The sequence below is a fragment of the Falco naumanni genome, chromosome 2 (assembly GCF_017639655.2).
Source record: "Falco naumanni isolate bFalNau1 chromosome 2, bFalNau1.pat, whole genome shotgun sequence".
Lineage (NCBI taxonomy): Eukaryota > Metazoa > Chordata > Aves > Falconiformes > Falconidae > Falco > Falco naumanni.
This window is the reverse complement of record NC_054055.1, coordinates 95,767,179-95,778,064: the sequence shown is the minus strand read 5'-3', so window position 1 is coordinate 95,778,064 and position 10,886 is coordinate 95,767,179.

Genomic DNA, 10,886 nt, shown 5'->3' with positions numbered 1-10,886 from the left:
CCTTCCTTTTTTCTTTCTTTCCTTCTTTCTTTCTGTTTCTCTTTCTTTCCTTTCTTTCCTATCTTTTTTCTTTCTTCCTTCCTTTCTTTTCTTCTTCTTTTTGTTTTTTTTTCTTTTCCTTTCTTTCTTTTTCTTTTTCTTCCATTCTTCCTTTTCTTCGTTTGTTCCTTCCTTCCTTTTTTTCTCTTTCCTTCTTTTCTTTTTCCTTTCTTTTCTTTCTCTCTTTCTTCCTTCCTTCCTTTTTTCTTTCTTCCTTTCTTCCTTCCATTCTTTTCTTTGTTCGTTTGTTCCTTCCTTTCTTTCTTTCTTTCCTTCTTTCTTTCTTCCTTCCTTCCTTTCTTTCCTTTTTCTTTCTTTCTTTCTCTCTCTTCCTTCCTTCCTTTTTTCTTTTTCTTTCTTGCTTTCTTCCTTCCTTCCTTTCTTTTCTTTCTCTTTTTTGTTTTTTTCCTTTCTTCCTTTCTTCCTTTCTTCCTTTCTTCCTTTCTTCCTTTCTTCCTTTCTTCCTTTCTTCCTTTCTTCCTTTCTTCCTTTCTTCCTTTCTTTTCTTCCTTTCTTCCCTTCTTTCCCTTCTTTCCTTTCTTTCCCTTCTTTCCCTTCTTGTTTTTTGAACCCTTGCTATAGCCCTTAACCCTTCCGACTTTATCCCTGTGTGTTAATCCTTTATATGATTCCTTCATACTTATGGAAGGATGTCTTTGTGCCTTACATGATTTCTCTTTAATTCTCATCTTGTAAAACTCTTGGTATAGCCACAGTGATTTCTTATCTTTGCTTTCTGTCTTGCATCAGAGAGGTTTTCTGTTCTCCATTTATAGACCTTTTCAGTTACTGCTACCTTCCTGGCAGTGTTCTGTCATCTAAATTAAATTTCCAGAGGACTCCATCTGCCAGATCCTTGAGTGGGTTACAGTGTGGCTTTTTTTTTCTTCTAATCTTTTAACTCATTCCTCTTCTAACAATAATAAACTCTTCTCATTCACTTTCACTAAGCTTGCTTCCTGCCTTTAAGTTTTCAGTCATTTTCTGGTGAAAATCAAATTGAATATAGCCACTTCATGAGTATCTTCTAGTTTGCGAGGTGGGGGTGGGGTGGGGGTGGTGGGGAGGACAGGGCAAGGGAGAAAACATTGCCATAAGAACTTTCTGGAATAACTGTGCTGTGCTAGGAGATTCAGCATGCCTGAGATTACTGCTGACCTTTAGAACATGATCCTTTATGCTAACAAACTGTTAAACTGTGTCCTGCTGTGAGCTTGGCCCTTCCAGCTAGTGCTTTCCCCAAATACTTCTCGGGGGCAATTTGGCAGATCATCATTTTGGGGGTCATTACCAATAGGGAGTTTGCACACAGACACTGTTTTGGAATCTAAGAGATTTACTTAATTACATGCTACTTTGCCTCGGTGCAAAGGAAAATTGTAGAATGGGTTTCATTTGCTGGTCTGTAAGATTAGTGTACCCTGTACATTTGTTTTTCCAATAGATTTAGTGACACCAGGTATCATTTGGTGCTGCCTATTTAGACTTCTGATGACAGTTTGAAGAATCCCTCCTCCTCCTGATTAATACTTCACAGATTTTTGTGGTTAAACAAGCCTGTGTCTGATCTTTTCTTGAGCTTCACAGGCAATATACACATTCTTGACATGAACCTTAATAGTATTTCCACTGTCTTGCATTTTTGCTCTGTAGTCAACAGGACACATCTATACCATCTATACCTGTACATATCTTTAACTTGACATGTCTTTCTGTAGAACTCTGTTCACAGATTTACCATGTCTGAAACACTGTTACATTTAAAAGTACAATTTTCAGTAACTTTTCTTCTTTTCCCAGTAAAAAATCAACAAGATCAGTATTTAAAACTGCATAGAAAGCACCATGTCAAATACTTAACTATTAAACATTGATCAAGCACTGTTCAACTAAGCTCTGAGGTGTTGTGGACTCTCCGTCTCCCTTTGAGATACCAGTATTATAATCATCAGAAGATCTTTAGTTACTTCTAGTGTTGTGTCTTGGAACCTGTTTTGATCATTGGTTAACTAAGGCTTCTTAGCTAAGGGTAGAAAGAAACAAATTTCATTAAGCCTGGTCAAATCATGGCCACCATTACCATTAGGAAGATATAAAGGCAGAAGTCAGGGCTGCAATCATGTCCATGGATATAATGATCGAATTAATGGAGATCTGTGGAGGTTCCAATATAGCTACTCAAGAGAAATTTAGGAACAAGACAGATAAAGGGGCTGAGCGTGGATATTGTTTTCTCTTATTTCTTGGAGAACCCAGGAGATCCCTGTTACTGTGAATTTCATCTTGGCAAGAAATGGCTTCAGGTTTTTGTCCATTTCTTTTTAACCATACGTACCTTATTTTCCTTTTTCTTTGAGATGGTTCCATAAAGATGAACAGGAAACAGGAAACAAGTTTACAGGACTTGCAGAGGGAAAAATTAGAAGATTTAAAGATTTGTAAAGTATTTAAAGATTTTAAAGAAGATTTGAAAATACAGAATCCTCTTTTGATATAAATAATACATGAACCTTGGAGAATGATTTGATGAAAATGGACTTTGAACACAAGGCAAGTATATTTATATACACAGCTTTAACCTTCATCCAAATCATAAAGTTCCTCAACTGATGCATTATTATGTTTTTTATTTCTGAGTAATTTTATTCATTAATAAGCTTCATAGAATATTAGAGCAGAACTTCATGCATAATTTGAAGTCAGGATACAGGACATGATCAGAAACTAAACCCACGTAATACTTTTAGGACCTGATATTATTATACCATTATGTTGAAACAAAACTACTGAGAAATTTATAATGTTTTAAAATAATTTCAGAAACAAATATGCACTGACATATTGCACTTTTTCAATATTCATTCCTCTCTGTTTAGCCTCATAATAGAAGTGAACATTAATGTGTGGATGATCTGAAGCAGTTTTGTATACATATACTTTTTTCCCCTCATTTATAACTTTTTTTTTCCTAGTAAAGGCTCCAGATTTTTTAGCATGTTAAAGTATCTAAAGTCTTTGCAAGACCTCATTGATGTAGATATGTTTTTTGGACCTGCATGACCAATGCTTTCAGCTTTTGCAGCTGTAATTCATATGTATGGCAGACTTGCACATATACATATGAAAGTTTCTAGTTCCTTCTAATCTTGGAGGAAACTTTTAGAGTGTGAAGCAACTGTACTCAGTTGTACAGTTGCCAAGCTCTGTGGGAATAGCTGCTGTATTTTTAAGTCTATTTTAATAAATTCTTTTTGTCAGTTGTTTTTTTTTTAAACAATCCATGTCCCATAGCAATTGTGATATAGCATTCAACACCTAAGTAGGTCTACTTTAAAATAGAAATGTTCTCTACATATATGTCATCCTTACAGATTAATGACCCTTTCACTAAGGAGGTTAGCAGTCCAACTGGCAGTCTCAGCAAGCCCATGGCAGCTCCTAGTTCACATAACTTGGGAATGCAAGCACCATAGCAGTCAGCGCTTCTATATCAATCTCACTCTCCTTTCCACCTCATGATAAGTCGGCACCCGATCACGGGGGAAGAAAGAGTTTGTTTTTCATGAGAATGAAGCTAATAAACACAAGCCACTGTGCTTTCTCCCTGGAGTAATAACAAAGTAAGTGTGTCCAATCCTGAACATAAGTAATGAAGCTATCATTGAAATCAGCTTGGAATAATCAAAAAGGACTAAACACTAGTGATGTAGCTTTCACTTTGTTTGGTTTGTATATGAAGACAGGCAACATGAAGAAACATTTCAAAGACAGAGTGACTTTTACAGTGGATTAGGAGTACCAAGTCTTTCTAGGTTTCATGTAATTTTTAATCCTTGGTACTTGTTATGCCAGTGTTAGTGAAACCTGATTTGCATGCCTGTCTTTATCTAGTGAAGAAAATATTTCTCACATCAGTTTTGAGTAGAACAGTCAACTTGTACAGCTGTCTCAACTAATAACACTATGGTGGAGATGATTCATCATTCTTCAAGGTATATATGGAGAAGTATTTTTCCGGTCTGCTAAATCCTTAGTTAGAATTGCAGTAATAACTGTAAATACTTGGAAAGAATACATAGGTAGGTAAAAGGTATTTTCTGTGGGGTTTTTCCCCAAATATTACAAAAAGCTTTAAAGAATCTTCAGTAGAAGACTTTTCTGAATATCAAAGAAAATAATTTAATTTTAATTTGGTGTGTATTATTTTTGTGTGTGTGATTATAGCAACATTGTAGGGATACTTAATAATTTCAGATTCAGCAAAAGTATTTTTCTCATTTTTATTTCTGCTCTACTTTGTTAATCTTTTTATATTATTGTCTGGTGTTACATCAAGATTCTGTGCACATTTCTTAAATAACTAGCAGTATTCATAGCAATTATACTGTGGGAACAGGAAAGAGAAGGGAAGTTTTGACTCGCTAATAGATGGGTTCTTCTTTGGTCCTGGTTTGTTTTTAGAGTGTACTTCAGATCTCTTCTTACAGTGTGCTTGATTTTTTTATCAAGAGGTAGCTGATAATCAGTGGTCCACTTGCAGATCTTGTCCTGACATGGAATATTCACTCAGATGTGGAAGCAAGGAAGTCCTCTTGGGTCTCATTGCATAACCACAGCCAGAGAAACTACAAGACAGCTCCTAAAAACTTCCTGTAGCAAGTTTAATCGAAAGCTGATGGAAAGCCTATGTAAACTGAATGGGTGATCTTGCCTTTGAAATAGAAGTAGTTCAATAATGTTAGTAGAATGAGCATCACAGACATCACAGCAATCTACCCTGTGACTTTCAAAACAGACCAGGGGCTGTCTGCTTTCAGGGACACTTTTCTTCAGTTCGATGTGGCACTCTGGATTTCTGTGCTGTCAGAACACAAGAACATAACAACATGAGAAAGGCTATACCGGGTCAGACCAAATCTGACAGAGATATCTGATGTTCTGCCTCTGACTAGAGCCAAAAGCAAATGCCTGTGGTTGTGAAGTATGACATGAAAGAGTGCAGTCTCAGATCACGATCTCTTTCCTTCTCTTGCTTGCTTCCTTATCTTTTACCAGTCAAAAATGTCCATGCAGAATGGTTTTCTTTTGGAAAATGTGATTTGACAGAATTGAGACACAGCATGGTGATATGTTGATTTAGTAGAAGATTAGAGCAGAGAATAAACAGACAGGCTTGCAGGCTAAGCTGGAGTCCTATGGCTGCCCAGACTTAGAACTAAGATGCATAAAAAACAAGCTAAAACTTTCTAAATTAGCCTGAAGCAGAATACACAAGCTTTAGTCTTGCAAAAGAAACTGAAATCTTTGATCTTTTATCTTGAACTAGGCTATTTTTAAAGAGGTAGAAAATGGTTTTCTGGACAGTCTTGGTCTTTTGCCTCTGATAGCTGAATGGATGACAACAATCTGCTTCCACTTTAGCTTAGCACTGATACGCTTCATTCTCCAATAGTGCAGTCCCTACAGCTTGTGTTCTGCAAAGCAACAGCAATCTTGATTACATACAGACTTACAAAGAAGTATTTAATTCTAAGATTAGTCTGCTGTTTTACCTTTATTTACTCATGCAAGTGGTAACACAGAAGATGCTGAAGACTGGCAGTTGCCTAACTGGGGAAATCAGAGGTAAAAACCCTGGTATTAGAGGTGAAATGCAGTTTTCAAGGATGAAGATTATGAGCCAATGTTCCTTTGGAGTTCAAGTGGGCAAAATCATGGCAGAAAGGAAAAAACAGTGAAAAGGAATTAAAGAAAGCGGTATTACAGAAACTGGAAGTTCTGTAAACACTTGAAAAGAGAGGAATTAAAACAGCATGTGATTGTTTTCCTAGAAAAAGTTGAGAAAAGATCTAGTAGTAGAGACTTTGTGCAAAAATTAAAATGTTTCATGATTCACTGGGAAACACAAATTGAAGAATCCTAGTCCAAACTGTTAGGACAAGACAAGGGGAATCAGATCACTTCTTATCAAGTAAATTACTTCCTTCAACTTGGAACTTCCTAAGAGGGATAAGCTGCAACAAAAACTTCAGGATCTGAGACCTCATCTTGAGAAGGAATCAAATATGTAACAAAGCTGGCTGGACAAGATTTTAATACGTGACAGTTCCTGAGGGTTTAGAACTCTTTCTTCTGCATGAAGAACCCACTGCTGTTCCCCATGAGAAGCCACTTCAAGAGCCAGTCAAGGTCAATTTATCATTTACTACAGAATAAATAAAATGCAAATGAAAAAAGATGTTTTAACTTAGCTGATATTCAAAACACTTCCATAATGGACATAAATGCTAGTACTGAAGTTGAAGAGAAGCACTGATGTATGAACAAAATGTCATGTCTGTATGATGATTTAATATGGAAAAAGTGATGAAGAATTATATTATTGTGAAACCTGTAAGAAACTCCTGGCAGTGACAAAATCTAGATTTACAGAAAATAAGATTTATAAAGGATCTTAAGAAATCACCTAGTCTGGCCCTTTCCTCCATAGGAAAGGAAAAACCTATACTACCTACAAAAACGCTTTCAGTAGACCATTTTTGCTACTGTTATGTCACAGAAAATTCATGCTCAGGGCAAACCACATATGCCAGATACAGCTTTTTAAATATAAGATACTGAAAGGTGCTTTGTAAGCTGTCTGGCAGAACTGCAGCATTATGAGATGACATATACATGTAAGTTTGGTAACCTGTCATAACTATAAGAATAAAGAAACAATTGCTTACTGCAGTTGAAACACAGTCATCAAAGCTCAGACTGGAAAAATAGTGATGAGTTTTCCAGGTTGCTCAGCACCAATAGACATTTTCTGCTGCTCAATTAAAGGTAGTTTAGGAGAAAATCTGTTAGAGAAGCAGAGAACATCACTATGGAGATAAGGAGGGGGCTAAGAACAATCTAGGCTATTGATGTAAAAACATCCTGATAACAAAGCATACAGTAGACAGCTAAATTTATATAACTTGCAGTTTGAAATTTTCTTTTCTCTTCATAAATCGTTCACTGTATAAGGTGCCACTTGTTAGATGATGATTTGAGCTGAGGAAGGTGTGTTACGATGTGTATTAGGAGAAATTGATGAAAGCTGTTTGACAGCATCTTCCTTCAGAATATATGTAAGAAGCTTCTTTACAGAATAAAGTAGGTGAGGCAGTAGGAGCTGTATCTGCTGACGAAGAAAAGTAAAACTAAGTAATCAAAGAGTTTTCAATAGCAGCCAAATAGTGTATCATAGAGCTGTGGATCTGAAAGAGAAGCAGCAGCTGAAATATTTAGTATTCAGAAAATATCCAGAGGTCACATTAGAAACTACTGCAGAAATTCGAAGCCGTACAGCAAAGCAGGGAAGCAATGGAGATTTTGAAGACAGCTGGGAGGGAGATGACTGGAGCTATGTGGAAGTTTGGAACATCGAGGGCAGTTTGGGAGCAGTGGGTGGCCAAAATCATGAAGAACATGCTAAGTAATTGCGTGGTAGGAACAACTTTAGGGATCTTACGACAAAACTTTATGCTTTCTCAGTAGTCTTATTCCTTTAACAACTTTTTATGTTTTTATACTTGCAGGATAGAACAAGCTTTGGGAGAACCAGGTCAGCATTTGAAGACAATAGAATCACAGGTCTCAAAATGCAGAGATAATACGTTTGGACAGATGTGACTGTAATGCTGTCAGCTGCTGCTATTCCATATCAAGGCCTCCAATATTTGCTGTTTATTCTTCAAGCCAAAGCCTTGGGAAAAAAAGTTATTAGAGGCAAATAGTAGCTTTCACTTTTTTTAAGGGAGATTCTGAAAAATTCTTGAAATCATGACCCAAATGCACGCTAACATTTTAAAAATTTAACATATTAAAAATACACACATCAAAAATACCCTGCACCTGTTTATTTTAAATCTAGATTTTTCACGATCAACTCTTTTGAAACCAGAGCCATGATTTGCTAACACTTGACAATTAAATGCTGTAACTGAGAGCAGAAATTGGTCAATGGAGTCTTTTGCAAATTATAACTGTGAAAGGAAGGAACAAAACAGCTTGATATGCAGACTGTTTCTGGAGACCCAACAGGGATTTTGTCAGTTCTTTTAAAAGGCTGTGGGTTTTTTCCCCCAACAGATATTCCCCCATAAAGGTATTTGGTAATTTAGAAGAAAAAAAAAATAAAAGACAGTCAGAAGTCATTGTGATACAAAACCACAAAGACCCTGGGTTACTCTGAGTGAATTTTTTAGGGTGTAACATTTTTTAGAATGGGAACTGTAAGGAAGATCATAGAGTGTGCTGTGTGGTAAGATCTGCAAAACTGTGCACTGCAATGAAACCAAGATGGGTGAAAATTCTTCAGTTTTATATAAATCAGAGCCTCTTGGTAGTCCAGTTTCTCCTGATATTTTAAAGTCTCTTACTACTCCATTGCTCTCCTATCCTTGCTGGAAAGGCTTTCTGTTGCAGGAGCAGAATTGTATGTTTTCTCCAGTCCAGCCGACTAGTAATTGTTGCAGTCCTTGTCCTGGCTAAACTGACCAATACTTAACCAACAGCTAGTTACCAGGATACAGCATTTTCTTGTTCTTTGCGGATTACTACATCCTACATCAGGCAAGACCATTTCTACCCATGATGTCATGAAAAAAAGAAGAAAGCAATTTCCTGTTGAAGGATTTACTTTTTGCTGTTAGGCAGGTAGTTTCCTTATTGTTCTCATTTAATCAAAAGAGAAAAAGGGGAAATAGTGATTTTTTTTTTTTTCTTCTCTAGAATAGTGGAAAGCTTCAAGTGGTGATGACATAAACTTTTGAAATCTGGTCCACTATTTCAGTCTCTCACAACCAAATGAAAGATAATCATACTCTGCATGTCAATCAGCACTACTTTTGTATGTCAGCCTTCACAACTGGTTTTAATGACTGCAGTTTCTATAATGTAGCTACAGGATAAACACTAATTAGCTGTTGAGCATAAAAATTTTAGTGAGCTGAAAAGCATTGTTTGGGTATCCTAAGCCAGCAAATAGAGGAATATATACTAAACTGCATGTGAGGGTAAGATTTTTAACTGGATATCCTGGGGGAGGAGGGGAAAGAGAGTGGGTCAAGACATTGACCAAGCGAGCTACTTCACTGTAGGGTTCAGTGCTGCCAAACATATATAAAAAACCCTCTTGTCAGCCCAGGATGTTTTCTTGTCTGCTGCAGACCATTTCAGAAATTCTAGTGTTGTTTTGAGTCTACAGCGAAGTATGGTTTTCCTTTATTACATTATTTTGAAGTTAAACTACCCTTTTCCATCTAGCATTGCTTTAGTTCTCATAAACCTGAGGTCATACCAGCAAATATTTTTTTTCACAGATTTGAAACCTGCAGTCTAATGGAAGCTGAGATCTCCTGTCACAGAAGCTAAAATTTTTAGAATAACCAATATTAAAAATCACAACAAAATCAGGACAGCTGGCAAAACTTGTAGTTGCAAGTAACTAAGAACAAAATACAGCCTACAAAATCAGTTGTTGATGTATGAACTGGAAGAAACACAGGCTTGACTTTCAGATGCTATTATGTGCCTAGAATACTAACAGTTAAACCCATTTCTTTTTAATTGCATAAGGAGAAAATACAAAGAGGGCAAAGGGGTGAGTGGGCCGTAAGTCATCATACGTTTGACATAGTGGCAATGCACCAAACACCGGAATAGATTCTGAAATTATGTGTGGTAAGTCACAACACTTATTGTTCCCGTTCTTGTCCCTGTAAGCTGTGTCCCCTGTTTATATTGCCTGTGCAGCGATGCAACACTTAGGGCAGCGAGAAGTGTCCCTGATTTGTGGAAGTATCCAGCTGGATGGTTGGTTTCTACCACACAGAATGGGTATGGCAACAACCCAAACTATTAACCCCTAACTCCCCCACCCAAAACACTTATGACTCAGGTGTTGATTAAAATATTCAGTTTCAGACATACATTCGTTCTTTTAGGATTTATTTTTTTTTTATGGAGAAAGTTCCTGACTGGGAAAAAAATCTAATTTCTGCACAGAAATTAGTTTTCATTGAAAATCCAGTATTCAGTTAAAAAATTACTTTGACAGGAGTTTTTGACCAGCCCTAAAAATGTCTGTAGAGGTGAACTCTGCAGCAGTGGGGTGTACCTGGTCATGAATTACCCCACTGATAGAGCATTCTTAAATGTATGTTCAAGACTGTGCTCCTCAAAGCAACGGTTTGCTTAAGGCGGGTTAAAGGAGGTGGTTCTAAAGTCACTTATCCAATGCAGTTTATTTTTATACGCACAAGCTAAAATAACTCTAGCTGAAAGCTAAGACCGTTTTGTCTTTGTTCAGTTTTCTGCCAGTAGTTTGCGCATGAGCCTGCTTCTAAGCAACAGTCGAGAAAAACATGATGGAAAATGAGCGGTGCACATCCAGAATCGGCTGCAGCTTACTTAAGGACAGCTCTGGTAGCTAAAACTAGTTAGGTATCTATCCAGCTAAACAGATGCCTACCCAGAGCTGTATGCAGCGATTGTCTGTCACCGGAACCACACACACCCAACCGCACAGGTAGCCAAACCCCGGCTAAGATCTTCCCTCCGTCCCGGTCAGGGCACGGAGCGAAGCGCAGCAGAGCTCAGCCCGCGGAGGGAAAGCCCGGGCCACCCCCGCCTCCGCGGCTGGGCGGCGGCTGGCGGCCTGCGGGGGGCACGGGCCGCACCTGGGCACCGGGGCTCGGGGAGGGGGCGCGGGGGGAGGGGGCGCTGCCCGCCCGAGCACCGCCCCTCCTTGACACCGTCCCCCGGCTGACGGCCGCCGTCGCTACCTGTGCCGCGCGCCCCCCGCCGCCCCCGGC